General features: G+C 44.2%; 1 protein-coding gene across 3 annotated transcripts in view; it reads left to right on the top strand.

Annotated features, from left to right (window-relative positions):
* Positions 1-8,874: 8,874 nt before the first annotated feature.
* The window catches only part of LOXL3 (lysyl oxidase like 3), a 252,769-nt gene continuing 242,931 nt past the window's right edge, over positions 8,875-18,712 (top strand). For all 3 annotated transcript variants that reach the window (XM_075848898.1, XM_075848897.1, XM_075848899.1), the window contains exon 1: positions 8,875-8,976. The gene's annotated coding sequence lies outside the window, so the exon portion shown is untranslated. The remainder of the gene's footprint in view (positions 8,977-18,712) is intronic.

The following is an 18,712-nucleotide window of genomic DNA, read 5'->3' as shown; positions in this document are numbered from 1 at the left end:
ATATGTGTGACTGATATCAGCCGCTCCTCTTATATCACTCCAGTACTATTATATCCTCCAGAGACATTACATCATATGTGACTGATATCAGCCGCTCCTCTTATAACACTCCAGCACTATTATATCCTCCAGAGACATTACATCATATGTGTGACTGATATCAGCCGCTCCCCTTATAACACTCCAGCACTATTATATCCTCCAGAGACATTACATCATATATGTGACTGATATCAGCCGCTCCTCTTATATCACTCCAGTACTATTATATCCCCCAGAGACATTACATCATGTGTGACTGATATCAGCCGCTCCTCTTATATCACTCCAGTACTATTATATCCTCCAGAGACATTACATCATATGTGTGACTGATATCAGCCGCTCCTCTTATATCACTCCAGCACTATTATATCCTCCAGAGACATGACATCATATGTGTGACTGATATCAGCCGCTCCTCTTATATCACTCCAGCACTATTATATCCTCCAGAGACGTTACATCATATGTGTGACTGATATCAGCCGCTCCTCTTATATCACTCCAGTACTATTATATCCTCCAGAGACATTACATCATATGTGACTGATATCAGCCGCTCCTCTTATAACACTCCAGCACTATTATATCCTCCAGAGACATTACATCATATGTGTGACTGATATCAGCCGCTCCCCTTATAACACTCCAGCACTATTATATCCTCCAGAGACATTACATCATATATGTGACTGATATCAGCCGCTCCTCTTATATCACTCCAGTACTATTATATCCCCCAGAGACATTACATCATGTGTGACTGATATCAGCCGCTCCTCTTATAACACTCCAGTACTATTATATCCTCCAGAGACATTACATCATATGTGTGACTGATATCAGCCGCTCCTCTTATATCACTCCAGTACTATTATATCCTCCAGAGACATTACATCATATGTGTGACTGATATCAGCCGCTCCTCTTATATCACTCCAGCACTATTATATCCTCCAGAGACATTACATCATATGTGTGACTGATATCAGCCGCTCCTCTTATAACACTCCAGTACTATTATATCCTCCAGAGACATTACATCATATGTGACTGATATCAGCCGCTCCTCTTATATTTACTCCAGCACTATTATATCCTCCAGAGACATTACATCATATGTGACTGATATCAGCCGCTCCTCTTATAACACTCCAGTACTATTATATCCTCCAGAGACATTACATCATATATGTGACTGATATCAGCCGCTCCTCTTATATCACTCCAGCACTATTATATCCTCCAGAGACATTACATCATATGTGACTGATATCAGCCGCTCCTCTTATATCACTCCAGTACTATTATATCCTCCAGAGACATTACATCATATGTGTGACTGATATCAGCCGCTCCTCTTATATCACTCCAGCACTATTATACCCTCCAGAGACATTACATCATATATGTGACTGATATCAACCGCTCCTCTTATATCACTCCAGTACTATTATACCCTCCAGAGACATTACATCATATGTGTGACTGATATCAGCCGCTCCTCTTATATCACTCCAGCACTATTATATCCTCCAGAGTCATTACATCATATGTGACTGATATCAGCCGCTCCTCTTATATCACTCCAGTACTATTATATCCTCCAGAGACATTACATCATATGTGTGACTGATATCAGCCGCTCCTCTTATATCATTCCAGCACTATTATATCCTCCAGAGTCATTACATCATATGTGACTGATATCAGCCGCTCCTCTTATATCACTCCAGTACTATTATATCCTCCAGAGACATTACATCATATGTTTGACTGATATCAGGCGCTCCTCTTATATCACTCCAGTACTATTATATCCTCCAGAGACATTACATCATATGTGACTGATATCAGCCGCTCCTCTTATAACACTCCAGCACTATTATATCCTCCAGAGACATTACATCATATGTGTGACTGATATCAGACGCTCCTCTTATATCACTCCAGTACTATTATATCCTCTAGAGACATTACATCATATGTGACTGATATCAGCCGCTCCTCTTATATCACTCCAGCACTATTATATACTCCAGAGACATTACATCATATGTGACTGATATTAGCCGCTCCTCTTATATCACTCCAGCACTATTATATCCTCCAGAGACATTACATCATATGTGTGACTGATATCAGCCGCTCCTCTTATAACACTCCAGCACTATTATATCCTCCAGAGACATTACATCATATGTGTGACTGATATCAGCCGCTCCTCTTATATCACTCCAGTACTATTATATCCTCCAGAGACATTACATCATATGTGTGACTGATATCAGCCGCTCCTCTTATAACACTCCAGTACTATTATATGATGTAATGTCTCTGGAGGATATAATAGTGCTGGAGTGATATAAGAGGAGCGGCTGATATCAGTCACATATGATGTAATGTCTCTGGAGGATATAATAGTACTGGAGTGATATAAGAGGAGCGGCTGATATCAGTCACATATGATGTAATGTCTCTGGAGGATATGTGACTGATATCAGCCGCTCCTCTTATATCACTCCAGTACTATTATATCCTCCAGAGACATTACATCATATGTGACTGATATCAGCCGCTCCTCTTATATCACTCCAGCACTATTATATCCTCCAGCGACATTACATCATATGTGACTGATATTAGCCGCTCCTCTTATATCACTCCAGCACTATTATATACTCCAGAGACATTACATCATGTGTGACTGATATCAGCCGCTCCTCTTATATCACTCCAGTACTATTATATCCTCCAGAGACATTACATCATATATGTGACTGATATCAGCCGCTCCTCTTATATCACTCCAGCACTATTATATACTCCAGAGACATTACATCATGTGTGACTGATATCAGCCGCTCGTCTTATATCACTCCAGTACTATTATATCCTCCAGAGACATTACATATGTGTGACTGATATCAGCCGCTCCTCTTATAACACTCCAGCACTATTATATCCTCCAGAGACATTACATCATATGTGTGACTGATATCAGCCGCTCCTCTTATAACACTCCAGCACTATTATATCCTCCAGAGACATTACATCATATGTGACTGATATCAGCCGCTCCTCTTATAACACTTCAGTACTATTATATCCTCCAGAGACATTACATCATATGTGACTGATATCAGCCGCTCCTCTTATATCACTCCAGTACTATTATATCCTCCAGAGACATTACATCATATGTGTGACTGATATCAGCCGCTCCTCTTATAACGCTCCAGTACTATTATATCCTCCAGAGACATTACATCATATATGTGACTGATATCAGCCGCGCCTCTTATACCACTCCAGCACTATTATATCCTCCAGAGACATTACATCATATGTGTGACTGATATCAGCCGCTCCTCTTATAACACTCCAGTACTATTATATCCTCCAGAGACATTACATCATATGTGTGACTGATATCAGCCGCTCCTCTTATATCACTCCAGTACTATTATATCCTCCAGAGACATTACATCATATGTGACTGATATCAGCCGCTCCTCTTAGATCACTCCAGTACTATTATATCCTCCAGAGACATTACATCATATGTGTGACTGATATCAGCCGCTCCTCTTATATCACTCCAGCACTATTATACCCTCCAGAGACATTACATCATATATGTGACTGATATCAACCGCTCCTCTTATATCACTCCAGTACTATTATACCCTCCAGAGACATTACATCATATGTGTGACTGATATCAGCCGCTCCTCTTATATCACTCCAGCACTATTATATCCTCCAGAGTCATTACATCATATGTGACTGATATCAGCCGCTCCTCTTATATCACTCCAGTACTATTATATCCTCCAGAGACATTACATCATATGTGACTGATATCAGCCGCTCCTCTTATATCACTCCAGTACTATTATATCCTCCAGAGACATTACATCATATGTGTGACTGATATCAGCCGCTCCTCTTATATCATTCCAGCACTATTATATACTGCAGAGACATTACATCATGTGTGACTGATATCAGCCGCTCCTCTTATATCACTCCAGTACTATTATATACTCCAGAGACATTACATCATATGTGACTGATATTAGCCGCTCCTCTTATATCACTCCAGCACTATTATATACTCCAGAGACATTACATCATGTGTGACTGATATCAGCCGCTCCTCTTATATCACTCCAGTACTATTATATCCTCCAGAGACATTACATCATATATGTGACTGATATCAGCCGCTCCTCTTATATCACTCCAGCACTATTATATACTCCAGAGACATTACATCATGTGTGACTGATATCAGCCGCTCGTCTTATATCACTCCAGTACTATTATATCCTCCAGAGACATTACATCATATGTGTGACTGATATCAGCCGCTCCTCTTATAACACTCCAGTACTATTATATCCTCCAGAGACATTACATATGTGTGACTGATATCAGCCGCTCCTCTTATAACACTCCAGCACTATTATATCCTCCAGAGACATTACATCATATGTGTGACTGATATCAGCCGCTCCTCTTATAACACTCCAGCACTATTATATCCTCCAGAGACATTACATCATATGTGACTGATATCAGCCGCGCCTCTTATACCACTCCAGCACTATTATATCCTCCAGAGACATTACATCATATGTGTGACTGATATCAGCCGCTCCTCTTATAACACTCCAGTACTATTATATCCTCCAGAGACATTACATCATATGTGTGACTGATATCAGCCGCTCCTCTTATATCACTCCAGCACTATTATATCCTCCAGAGACATTACATCATATGTGACTGATATCAGCCGCTCCTCTTATATCACTCCAGCACTATTATATCCTCCAGAGACATTACATCATATGTGTGACTGATATCAGCCGCTCCTCTTATATCACTCCAGCACTATTATATCCTCCAGAGAAGTTACATCATATGTGTGACTGATATCAGCCGCTCCTCTTATATCACTCCAGTACTATTATATCCTCCAGAGACATTACATCATATGTGACTGATATCAGCCGCTCCTCTTATAACACTCCAGCACTATTATATCCTCCAGAGACATTACATCATATGTGTGACTGATATCAGCCGCTCCTCTTATAACACTCCAGTACTATTATATCCTCCAGAGACATTACATCATATGTGTGACTGATATCAGCCGCTCCTCTTATATCACTCCAGCACTATTATATCCTCCAGAGACATTACATCATATGTGACTGATATCAGCCGCTCCTCTTATATCACTCCAGCACTATTATATCCTCCAGAGACATTACATCATATGTGTGACTGATATCAGCCGCTCCTCTTATATCACTCCAGTACTATTATATCCTCCAGAGACATTACATCATATGTGTGACTGATATCAGCCTCTCCTCTTATATCACTCCAGTACTATTATATCCTCCAGAGACATTACATCATATGTGTGACTGATATCAGCCGCTCCTCTTATATCACTCCAGTACTATTATATCCTCCAGAGACATTACATCATATGTGTGACTGATATCAGCCGCTCCTCTTTTATCACTCCAGCACTATTATATCCTCCAGAGACATGACATCATATGTGTGACTGATATCAGCCGCTCCTCTTATATCACTCCAGTACTATTATATCCCCCAGAGACATTACATCATGTGTGACTGATATCAGCCGCTCCTCTTATAACACTCCAGTACTATTATATCCTCCAGACATTACATCATATATGTGACTGATATCAGCCGGTCCTCTTATAACACTCCAGTACTATTATATCCTCCAGAGACATTACATCATATGTGACTGATATCAGCCGCTCCTCTTATAACACTCCAGCACTATTATATCCTCCAGAGACATTACATCATATGTGTGACTGATATCAGCCGCTCCTCTTATATCACTCCAGTACTATTATATCCTCCAGAGACATTACATCATATGTGTGACTGATATCAGCTGCTCCTCTTATATCACTCCAGCACTATTATATCCTCCAGAGACATTACATCATATGTGTGACTGATATCAGCCGCTCCTCTTATATCACTCCAGTACTATTATATCCTCCAGACATTACATTATATGTGACTGATATCAGCCGCTCCTCTTATATCACTCCAGTACTATTATATCCTCCAGAGACATTACATCATATGTGTGACTGATATCAGCCGCTCCTCTTATATCACTCCAGTACTATTATATCCTCCAGAGACATTACATCATATGTGTGACTGATATCAGCCGCTCCTCTTATATCACTCCAGTACTATTATATCCTCCAGAGACATTACATCATATGTGTGACTGATATCAGCCGCTCCTCTTATAACACTCCAGCACTATTATATCCTCCAGAGACATTACATCATATGTGTGACTGATATCAGCCGCTCCTCTTATATCACTCCAGTACTAGTATATCCTCCAGACATTACATCATATGTGACTGATATCAGCCGCTCCTCTTATAACACTCCAGCACTATTATATCCTCCAGAGACATTACATCATATGTGTGACGGATATCAGCCGCTCCTCTTATATCACTCCAGTACTAGTATATCCTCCAGACATTACATCATATGTGACTGATATCAGCCGCTCCTCTTATAACACTCCAGCACTATTATATCCTCCAGAGACATTACATCATATGTGTGACTGATATCAGCTGCTCCTCTTATAACACTCCAGCACTATTATATCCTCCAGAGACATTACATCATATGTGACTGATATTAGCCGCTCCTCTAATATCACTCCAGTACTATTATATCCTCCAGAGACATTACATCATATGTGACTGATATCAGCCGCTCCTCTTATAACACTCCAGTACTATTATATCCTCCAGAGACATTACATCATATGTGACTGATATCAGCCGCTCCTCTTATATCACTCCAGTACTATTATATCCTCCAGAGACATTACATCATATGTGACTGATATCAGCCGCTCCTCTTATATCACTCCAGCACTATTATATCCTCCAGAGACATTACATCATATGTGACTGATATCAGCCGCTCCTCTTATAACACTCCAGCACTATTATATCCTCCAGAGACATTACATCATATATGTGACTGATATCAGCCGCTCCTCTTATATCACTCCAGCACTATTATATCCTCCAGAGACATTACATCATATGTGTGACTGATATCAGCCGCTCCTCTTATATCACTCCAGTACTATTATATCCTCCAGACATTACATCATATGTGTGACTGATATCAGCCGCTCCTCTTATATCACTCCAGTACTATTATATCCTCCAGAGACATTACATCATATGTGACTGATATCAGCCGCTCCTCTTATAACACTCCAGCACTATTATATCCTCCAGAGACATTACATCATATATGTGACTGATATCAGCCGCTCCTCTTATATCACTCCAGTACTATTATATCCTCCAGAGACATTACATCATATGTGACTGATATCAGCCGCTCCTCTTATATCACTCCAGCACTATTATATCCTCCAGAGACATTACATCATATGTGACTGATATCAGCCGCTCCTCTTATAACACTCCAGCACTATTATATCCTCCAGAGACATTACATCATATATGTGACTGATATCAGCCGCTCCTCTTATATCACTCCAGCACTATTATATCCTCCAGAGACATTACATCATATGTGACTGATATCAGCCGCTCCTCTTATATCACTCCAGTACTATTATATCCTCCAGAGACATTACATCATATGTGACTGATATCAGCCGCTCCTCTTATATCACTCCAGCACTATTATATCCTCCAGAGACATTACATCATATGTGACTGATATCAGCCGCTCCTCTTATAACGCTCCAGTACTATTATATCCTCCAGAGACATTACATCATATATGTGACTGATATCAGCCGCTCCTCTTATAACGCTTCTTTAGTGATATAAGTGCTGTGTTGCGGTTTCTATAATGCTGGACATGGAAGTATTGGGAGGATTGTGCAGCTGGGTGGGTTGTAGAGACTTGTATCCCACCTCCCCAGGCTCCGCCACAGGGATGATTACATAAGAGGCATTTTTCACTTCATTATATGTGTATGTATAAAGTAATGACCAGTATTGTGACTGAGAGGAGCTGCACATGTGTCTGGTGTAGGAGCGTGTTCACATACATGTGCGTGTTTGGTTAGGTGTGTACGTGTGTATGTGGCACTCGCAGCCCCCCTTCCCTCATTCCTTGTTTGCTTAAAATCCTGCGGGACACAGAGGAGAAAAGTATGAACACTGAGACAGTCAGGACTGGTGAGACAGTCAGGACTGGAGAGACAGTGAGACAGTCAGGACTGGAGAGACAGTGAGACAGTCAGGACTGGAGAGACAGTGAGACAGTCAGGACTGGAGAGACAGTGAGACAGTCAGAACTAGAGAGACAGTGAGACAGTCAGAACTAGAGAGACAGTGAGACAGTCATAACTAGAGAGACAGTGAGAACTAGAGACAGTGAGAGAGTCAGAACTAGAGGCAGTGAGAGAGTCAGAACTAGAGAGACAGTAAGAGAGTCAGAACTAGCGAGACAGTGAGAGTCAGAACGAGACAGTCAGAACTAGAGAGACAGTGAGAACTAGAGAGACAGTGAGAGAGTCAGAACTAGAGACAGTGAGAGAGTCAGAACTAGAGACAGTGAGGGAGTCAGAATTAGAGACAGAGAGTCAGAACTAGAGAGACAGTGAGAGAGTCAGAACTAGAGACAGTGGGGGAAGAACTAGAGAGTCAGAACAAGAGAGATAGTGAGAGAGTCAGAACTAGAGAGACAGTGAGAGAGTCAGAACTAGAGAGACAGTGGGGGAAGAGAACTAGAGGAGTCTCCGGCAGTGAGACACCAACACCAGAGTGAAGAGGAGGAACAGGAAGAAGAACATTGGGAAGAGACGAGCAAGGAAAATACTGGAAGGTAAGTGATACCACAAGGAAATGTTCTTCTGAAGATGCCTGTAAGAGGGAGCAAAAGTGATGGAAAGTGTGCAAAGAGATACAGGAGAGGGTGCGGGGTAATAGTGGGATACAAGAGGGGGTGCGGGGTAATGGTGTGATACAGGAGGGGGTGCGGGGTAACGGTGTGATACAAGAGGGGGTGCGGGGTAATGGTGTGATACAGGAGGGGGTGCGGGGTAATGGTGTGATACAGGAGGGGGTGCGGGGTAATGGTGTGATACAGGAGGGGGTGTGGGGTAATGGTGTGATACAGGAGAGGGTGCGGGGTAATGGTGTGATACAAGAGGGGGTGCGGGGTAATGGTGTGATACAGGAGGGGGTGCGGGGTAATGGTGTGATACAGGAGGGGGTGTGGGGTAATGGTGTGATACAGGAGGGGGTGCGGGGTAACGGTGTGATACAAGAGGGGGTGCGGGGTAATGGTGTGATACAGGAGGGGGTGCGGGGTAATGGTGTGATACAGGAGGGGGTGCGGGGTAATGGTGTGATACAGGAGGGGGTGCGGGGTAATGGTGTGATACAGGAGAGGGTGCGGGGTAATGGTGTGATACAAGAGGGGGTGCGGGGTAATGGTGTGATACAGGAGGGGGTGCGGGGTAATGGTGTGATACAGGAGGGGGTGTGGGGTAATGGTGTGATACAGGAGGGGGTGCGGGGTAACGGTGTGATACAGGAGAGGGTGCGGGGTAACGGTGTGATACAGGAGGGGGTGCGGGGTAACGGTGGGATACAGGAGAGGGTGCGGGGTAATAGTGGGATACAGGAGAGGGTGCGGGGTAACGGTGTGATACAGGAGAGGGTGCGGGGTAACGGTGTGATACAGGAGGGGGCGCGGGGTAATGGTGTGATACAGGAAGGGGTGTGCGGGGTAATGGTGTGATACAGGAGAGGGTGCGGGGTAATGGTGTGATACAGGAGGGGGTGCGGGGTAATGGTATGATACAGGAGGGGGTGCGGGGTAACGGTGTGATACAGGAGAGGGTGCGGGGTAACGGTGTGATACAGGAGAGGGTGCGGGGTAACGGTGTGATACAGGAGAGGGTGCGGGGTAACGGTGTGATACAGGAGAGGGTGCGGGGTAACGGTGTGATACAGGAGAGGGTGCGGGGTAACGGTGTGATACAGGAGAGGGTGCGGGGTAACGGTGTGATACAGGAGAGGGTGCGGGGTAACGGTGTGATACAGGAGAGGGTGCGGGGTAACGGTGTGATACAGGAGAGGGTGCGGGGTAACGGTGTGATACAGGAGAGGGTGCGGGGTAACGGTGTGATACAGGAGAGGGTGCGGGGTAACGGTGTGATACAGGAGGGGGTGCGGGGTAACGGTGTGATACAGGAGGGGGTGCGGGGTAACGGTGTGATACAGGAGGGGGTGCGGGGTAACGGTGTGATACAGGAGAGGGTGCGGGGTAACGGTGTGATACAGGAGAGGGTGCGGGGTAACGGTGTGATACAGGAGAGGGTGCGGGGTAACGGTGTGATACAGGAGAGGGTGCGGGGTAACGGTGTGATACAGGAGAGGGTGCGGGGTAACGGTGTGATACAGGAGAGGGTGCGGGGTAACGGTGTGATACAGGAGAGGGTGCGGGGTAACGGTGTGATACAGGAGAGGGTGCGGGGTAACGGTGTGATACAGGAGAGGGTGCGGGGTAACGGTGTGATACAGGAGAGGGTGCGGGGTAACGGTGTGATACAGGAGAGGGTGCGGGGTAACGGTGTGATACAGGAGAGGGTGCGGGGTAACGGTGTGATACAGGAGAGGGTGCGGGGTAACGGTGTGATACAGGAGAGGGTGCGGGGTAACGGTGTGATACAGGAGGGGGTGCGGGGTAACGGTGTGATACAGGAGGGGGTGCGGGGTAACGGTGTGATACAGGAGGGGGTGCGGGGTAACGGTGTGATACAGGAGGGGGTGCGGGGTAACGGTGTGATACAAGAGGGGGTGCGGGGTAACGGTGTGATACAAGAGGGGGTGCGGGGTAACGGTGTGATACAAGAGGGGGTGCGGGGTAACGGTGTGATACAAGAGGGGGTGCGGGGTAACGGTGTGATACAAGAGGGGGTGCGGGGTAACGGTGTGATACAAGAGGGGGTGCGGGGTAACGGTGTGATACAAGAGGGGGTGCGGGGTAACGGTGTGATACAAGAGGGGGTGCGGGGTAACGGTGTGATACAAGAGGGGGTGCGGGGTAACGGTGTGATACAAGAGGGGGTGCGGGGTAACGGTGTGATACAAGAGGGGGTGCGGGGTAACGGTGTGATACAAGAGGGGGTGCGGGGTAACGGTGTGATACAAGAGGGGGTGCGGGGTAACGGTGTGATACAAGAGGGGGTGCGGGGTAACGGTGTGATACAAGAGGGGGTGCGGGGTAACGGTGTGATACAAGAGGGGGTGCGGGGTAACGGTGTGATACAAGAGGGGGTGCGGGGGTAACGGTGTGATACAAGAGGGGGTGCGGGGTAACGGTGTGATACAAGAGGGGGTGCGGGGTAACGGTGTGATACAAGAGGGGGTGCGGGGTAACGGTGTGATACAAGAGGGGGTGCGGGGTAACGGTGTGATACAAGAGGGGGTGCGGGGTAACGGTGTGATACAAGAGGGGGTGCGGGGTAACGGTGTGATACAGGAGGGGGTGCGGGGTAACGGTGTGATACAGGAGGGGGTGCGGGGTAACGGTGTGATACAGGAGGGGGTGCGGGGTAACGGTGTGATACAGGAGGGGGTGCGGGGTAACGGTGTGATACAGGAGGGGGTGCGGGGTAACGGTGTGATACAGGAGGGGGTGCGGGGTAACGGTGTGATACAGGAGGGGGTGCGGGGTAACGGTGTGATACAGGAGGGGGTGCGGGGTAACGGTGTGATACAGGAGGGGGCGCAGTGTAACGGTGGGATACAGGAGAGGGCGCGGGGTAACGGTGTGATACAGGAGGGGGCGCGGGGTAACGGTGTGATACAGGAAGGGGTGTGCGGGGTAACGGTGTGATACAGGAGGGGGCGCGGGGTAACGGTGTGATACAGGAGAGGGCGCGGGGTAACGGTGTGATACAGGAGAGGGCGCGGGGTAACGGTGTGATACAGGAGGGGGCGCGGGGTAACGGTGTGATACAGGAGGGGGCGCAGTGTAACGGTGGGATACAGGAGAGGGCGCGGGGTAACGGTGTGATACAGGAGGGGGCGCGGGGTAACGGTGTGATACAGGAAGGGGTGTGCGGGGTAACGGTGTGATACGGGAGGGGGTGCGTGGTAACGGTGTGATACGGGAGGGGGTGCGTGGTAACGGTGTGATACGGGAGGGGGTGCGTGGTAACGGTGTGATACGGGAGGGGGTGCGGGGTAACGGTGTGATACGGGAGGGTGCGGGGTAACGGTGTGATACGGGAGGGTGCGGGGTAACGGTGTGATACGGGAGGGTGCGGGGTAACGGTGTGTGATACAGGAGAGGGTGCAGCGTTTGGCCTCATGCACATCCTGTAAGTAGCGGTATTCGGGCACCTATAGAGGTGTATGGGGTCTTTCCGGTTTGACATTGAGGGTCTTCTCTGTCCTACTTCATACCCGTCCGCTCCTCTGGACGTCTTACTTTGGCGCTGTTGTTGCCTCGGAGCGTTTATTTGTATCCCTGAAGTTCACACATGGCACATAGAGGAGACGGGTGGGTTCAGCCTGTTATTGGCTGCGCGTTATTGCGGCTACAACGCGGCCCTTTAACTGCAAAATCATGCGGCCATAAAGGGGGTTACTGATTAATTGCCTTACGATTTTCCAGATAAAGGGCGTTTTGAAGTGATCAGCTGACGCCTATTTGTTGGCTGATCGGATCTTTTATGTGGCCCAAAAAAATGTTGATTGTCAGAAGTTCAACTTTCTGTGTAAAGGGGATTTGTTGCCGACAAGGTTCCTGTTTGGTGACGAGCGATTTTCCCCATAAAATGTAAAGAAAAGTCTCCTCCTGCTGTGTGTACAGCTCCTATGCAGATGACTGGGTCTCTATGGTTACAGACTACAGTCCCTGTGTAGTCTGATCCTGCAGTCTCTGTCTTCCATCTGTCCGCTGCTTCTTGATACCATACAGTATATTTGCTAGGTAAGACGTATAGGGCAGGCTGCCCGTGGTGCCACCTCACCTGGTGGAGGGATATCCTGAGAGGTTTCCAGGTCCCTGTTGCCTGGCTGTGGGATTGTGAGTTGGGTTTAGGCTCTTGCCCCCTCTCATGTCTGGCTGATGGTTTCCCACTAGTCTTGACCCTTGGTGATATATGGCTGGAGGAGCGCGTCATGTCAGCAGCATGTTGTGTGCACACCATTACATCAGCCAGTAGATTAGAGGGAGGCCGCTGCTCCGGGCTGTAGGTCTGTCTCCGGCGCCGCGGGCGGCTGATTTAGCGCTTGGCACACAATGTGGCACCTCCTCGTCCGTCAGTGCGGCTTTTATGTGTTCTTAGACGTGTCTGGCCGTTGTGGTGTCTCATGAGGCCTCGTGCACGTTCACCCCAGTGCGCTCCTTCAGATGGGCAGTCCCTACGTTTATTCCTCCATCTTTGCTCTTGTATTGTCCCTGGACGTGATCAATAGATTTATAATATTTAGCATTTCCCCCATAACATTGTCCATTCATCAGTAAATTTGCCGCTGACGGATCATTCTGTTTCTTCCACTCTTTTCTGTACAGTCGGGCTCCATTTTTCTTCTGTGACCTCGGGCAGTGCTTGATATTTTCTGTCTCCTATAAATCCGCTTCTTATGAAATAATCACTTTAGTATTGATAGAAAATAGTAACAAAATCAGATCGTGGTGTCACTTGGAGTAACGTCCGGCAGTAAATAACCCTGTTACCACGCTGCGCCCGCTGCCCTCTGCTTTACTATAGTGATGATTGGGGGGTGTCCTGATTCCTGCACATCCGCTCGTAGATTATCCCAGGAATTAGTCACATTTTCTGATGTATACATGTCTACTTTATAGAAAGTCAATTATAATCTGGTGAACCCAGAGCTGCAGGAAAATCTTTTAAGAAGGATTCTTTACTGTAAGAGCACATAGAGCTCCACTGTGAGATCAGTCACACTCTGTACTGCGAGAACAGGGACGCTATAGATTCTTTACTGTAAGAGCAGTCACACTATGGAAGGTCACACTAGATTTGCTGAAGATGTGAAAGCCGGATTATGAGTTCAGCAGTGGGGGAGGTTAGTTCAGCAATTTATCCAGGTCCACACTGGTGAGAAGTGACTGGGGAGACATGACGTGGGAAGAGACGACCATTGTCCAATACTGATGAGGAGAAGGTGCGAGGACCACAATGTCACAGCGCACATCTGTGTACCAGGCCTGGCTCGTCGTCACGCTAATAACCCTCAGCTATGCCCACACGTGGAAATCATCTATGATAATACTGGATCTCATATGTGACAAATAGCTCAGCTATATATATACTGTATATATAACTGACGGACAGAGTTACTGAGGTGGATATGGATCTCGTTACAGGGGAATGTTTGCCTGGACGCGGCTGATCACCAGAGGTTAGACAAGACAGACCCGCACTGATCAGCCGGGCGTCCGGCACAATAGTCTAAGGAGGGTCAATTACCCAAGTCACGGGCACAGTCAGGAGGATCTAATACCAGAATATGGCGTCAGGAACGGACTACGGCAGCAGGACACCACAAGGGGAGATGATTGATAGGGGGGCACCGTGCCGAGGGTAGCGGCCTCTGACCTCCACATGTCGGGGTCTCCTGGCCGGGGTTCTCATCAGTTTTCCTGAATGGCATTGGATGTAACGCCGTAGAAACTGTCCAATAAATTCATGTGTATAATGTATAGCCTTGTAGATACTTGTCCCCGCAGATCAGGACCGGACATTGCGGGGGCTCAGAGGGTCCAGCGTTCCAGTTCTACATGGCGTGATCTTGGGATTTTGCCGGTTTCCACATGGAAATGAGGTCAGAAAATCTTGGCAGTGACTTCTGGACATGTCTGTAGAGATGACGCACCCCCATACAGTAACGTGCGGGGCCCCTCGTCTCCCTCCAGGACACCTGCCTGTTTAGGGGCCGCCCTTAACCCCTTAAGGACTCGACAATGTTTTTATATTTCCCTCTTTGCATCCCGGCGCTCAGAACTGTTTTCTTTTTTGCACGATGTAGCTGAGACGTGGCCCCGCAGGACGGCTCGTACTTTATGTACAAATCATCACTTCATTTAATATACATTTTTATTTTGGTGCAAATGCAGAAAAAAAGCAGATCCGCTGCAGTTTAATGTTATTTTTTTACACCGATCGTCATTAATATTTATACATTTTGTTGTACTTGTTACGGTCGTGGCGACTCCAATGTGTCTTATTGTAAAAATGTGTCTTATTGTAAAAATGTGTCTTATTGTAAAAATGTGTCTTATTGTAAAAATGTGTCTTATTGTAAAAATGTGTCTTATTGTAAAAATGTGTCTTATTGTAAAAATGTGTCTTATTGTAAAAATGTGTCTTATTTTACAAACAATGTTTTATTTTTTTATTTAACATAAATGATTATTTTTTAAATTTAATTTAACTTTGTTTGTTTTTTTATCCCACCGAGGAATTTTTGAACTGTAATATACAGGCATATATCTATATACTGATAGTACACAGGCATACATCTATATACTGATAGTACACAGGCATATATCTATATACTGATAGTACACAGGCATACATCTATATACTGATAGCACACAGGCATATATCTATATACTGATAGCACACAGGCATATATCTATATACTGATAGCACACAGGCATACATCTATATACTGATAGTACACAGGCATATATCTATATACTGATAGCACACAGGCATATATCTATATACTGATAGCACACAGGCATATATCTATATACTGATAGCACACAGACATATATCTATATACTGATAGCACACTGGCATACATCTATATACTGATAGCACACAGGCATATATCTATATACTGATAGCACACAGGCATATATCTATATACTGATAGCACACAGGCATACATCTATATACTGATAGTACACAGGCATATATCTATATACTGATAGCACACAGGCATATATCTATATACTGATAGCACACAGGCATACATCTATATACTGATAGTACACAGGCATATATCTATATACTGATAGCACACAGGCATCTATCTATACACTGATAGTACACAGGCATATATCTATATACTGATAGTACACAGGCATATATCTATATACTGATAGTACACAGGCATACATCTATATACTGATAGCACACAGGCATATATCTATATACTGATAGTACACAGGCATATATCTATATACTGATAGCACACAGGCATATATCTATACACTGATAATACACAGGCATATATCTATATACTGATAGCACACAGGCATACATCTATATACTGATAGTACACAGGCATACATCTATATACTGATAGTACACAGGCATACATCTATATACTGATAGTACACAGGCATACATCTATATACTGATAGTACACAGGCATATATCTATATACTGATAGTACACAGGCATATATCTATATACTGATAGTACACAGGCATATATCTATACACTGATAGTACACAGGCATATATCTATATACTGATAGCACACAGGCATATATCTATATACTGATAGCACACAGGCATATATCTATATACTGATAGTACACAGGCATATATCTATATACTGATAGTACACAGGCATATATCTATATACTGATAGTACACAGGCATATATCTATACACTGATAATACACAGGCATATATCTATATACTGATAGCACACAGGCATACATCTATATACTGATAGCACACAGGCATATATCTATATACTGATAGCACACAGGCATATATCTATATACTGATAGTACACAGGCATATATCTATATACTGATAGTACACAGGCATATATCTATACACTGATAATACACAGGCATATATCTATATACTGATAGTACACAGGCATACATCTATATACTGATAGTACACAGGCATACATCTATATACTGATAGTACACAGGCATATATCTATACACTGATAATACACAGGCATATATCTATATACTGATAGCACACAGGCATATATCTATATACTGATAGTACACAGGCATACATCTATATACTGATAGTACACAGGCATACATCTATATACTGATAGTACACAGGCACATATCTATATACTGATAGCACACAGGCATATATCTATATACTGATAATACACAGGCATATATCTATATACTGATAGCACACAGGCATATATCTATATACTGATAGTACACAGGCATATATCTATATACTGATAGCACACAGGCATATATCTATATACTGATAGTACACAGGCATATATCTATATACTGATAGCACACAGGCATATATCTATATACTGATAGCACACAGGCATATATCTATACACTGATAATACACAGGCATATATCTATATACTGATAATACACAGGCAAATATCTATATACTGATAGCACACAGGCATATATCTATACACTGATAATACACAGGCATATATCTATATACTGATAGTACACAGGCATATATCTATATACTGATAGTACACAGGCATATATCTATATACAGATAGTACACAGGCATATATCTATATACTGATAGCACACAGGCATATATCTATATACTGATAGTACACAGGCATATATCTATATACTGATAGCACACAGGCATATATCTATACACTGATAGTACACAGGCATACATCTATATACTGATAGTACACAGGCATATATCTATATACTGATAGTACACAGACATATATCTATATACTGATAGTACACAGGCATATATCTATATACTGATAGCACACAGGCATATATCTATACACTGATAGTACACAGGCATACATCTATATACTGATAGCACACAGGCATATATCTATATACTGATAGTACACAGGCATATATCTATATACTGATAGCACACAGGCATATATCTATACACTGATAGTACACAGGCATACATCTATATACTGATAGTACACAGGCATATATCTATATACTGATAGTACACAGACATATATCTATATACTGATAGTACACAGGCATATATCTATATACTGATAGCACACAGGCATATATCTATACACTGATAGTACACAGGCATACATCTATATACTGATAGCACACAGGCATATATCTATATACTGATAGTACACAGGCATATATCTATATACTGATAGCACACAGGCATACATCTATATACTGATAGCACACAGGCATATATCTATATACTGATAGCACACAGGCATACATCTATATACTGATAGCACACAGGCATCTATCTATACACTGATAGTACACAGGCATATATCTATACACTGATAGCACACAGGCATATATCTATACACTGATAATACACAGGCATATATCTATATACTGATAGTACACAGGCATATATCTATATACTGATAGTACACAGGCATATATCTATATACTGATAGTACACAGGCATATATCTATATACTGATAGTACACAGGCATATATCTATATACTGATAGTACACAGGCACATATCTATATACTGATAGCACACAGGCATATATCTATATACTGATAGCACACAGGCATATATCTATATACTGATAGCACACAGGCACATATCTATATACTGATAGCACACAGGCATATATCTATATACTGATAGTACACAGGCATATATCTATATA

The sequence above is a fragment of the Rhinoderma darwinii genome, unplaced genomic scaffold (assembly GCF_050947455.1).
Source record: "Rhinoderma darwinii isolate aRhiDar2 unplaced genomic scaffold, aRhiDar2.hap1 Scaffold_537, whole genome shotgun sequence".
Lineage (NCBI taxonomy): Eukaryota > Metazoa > Chordata > Amphibia > Anura > Rhinodermatidae > Rhinoderma > Rhinoderma darwinii.
This window is presented reverse-complemented; position numbering and strand designations above follow the sequence as displayed.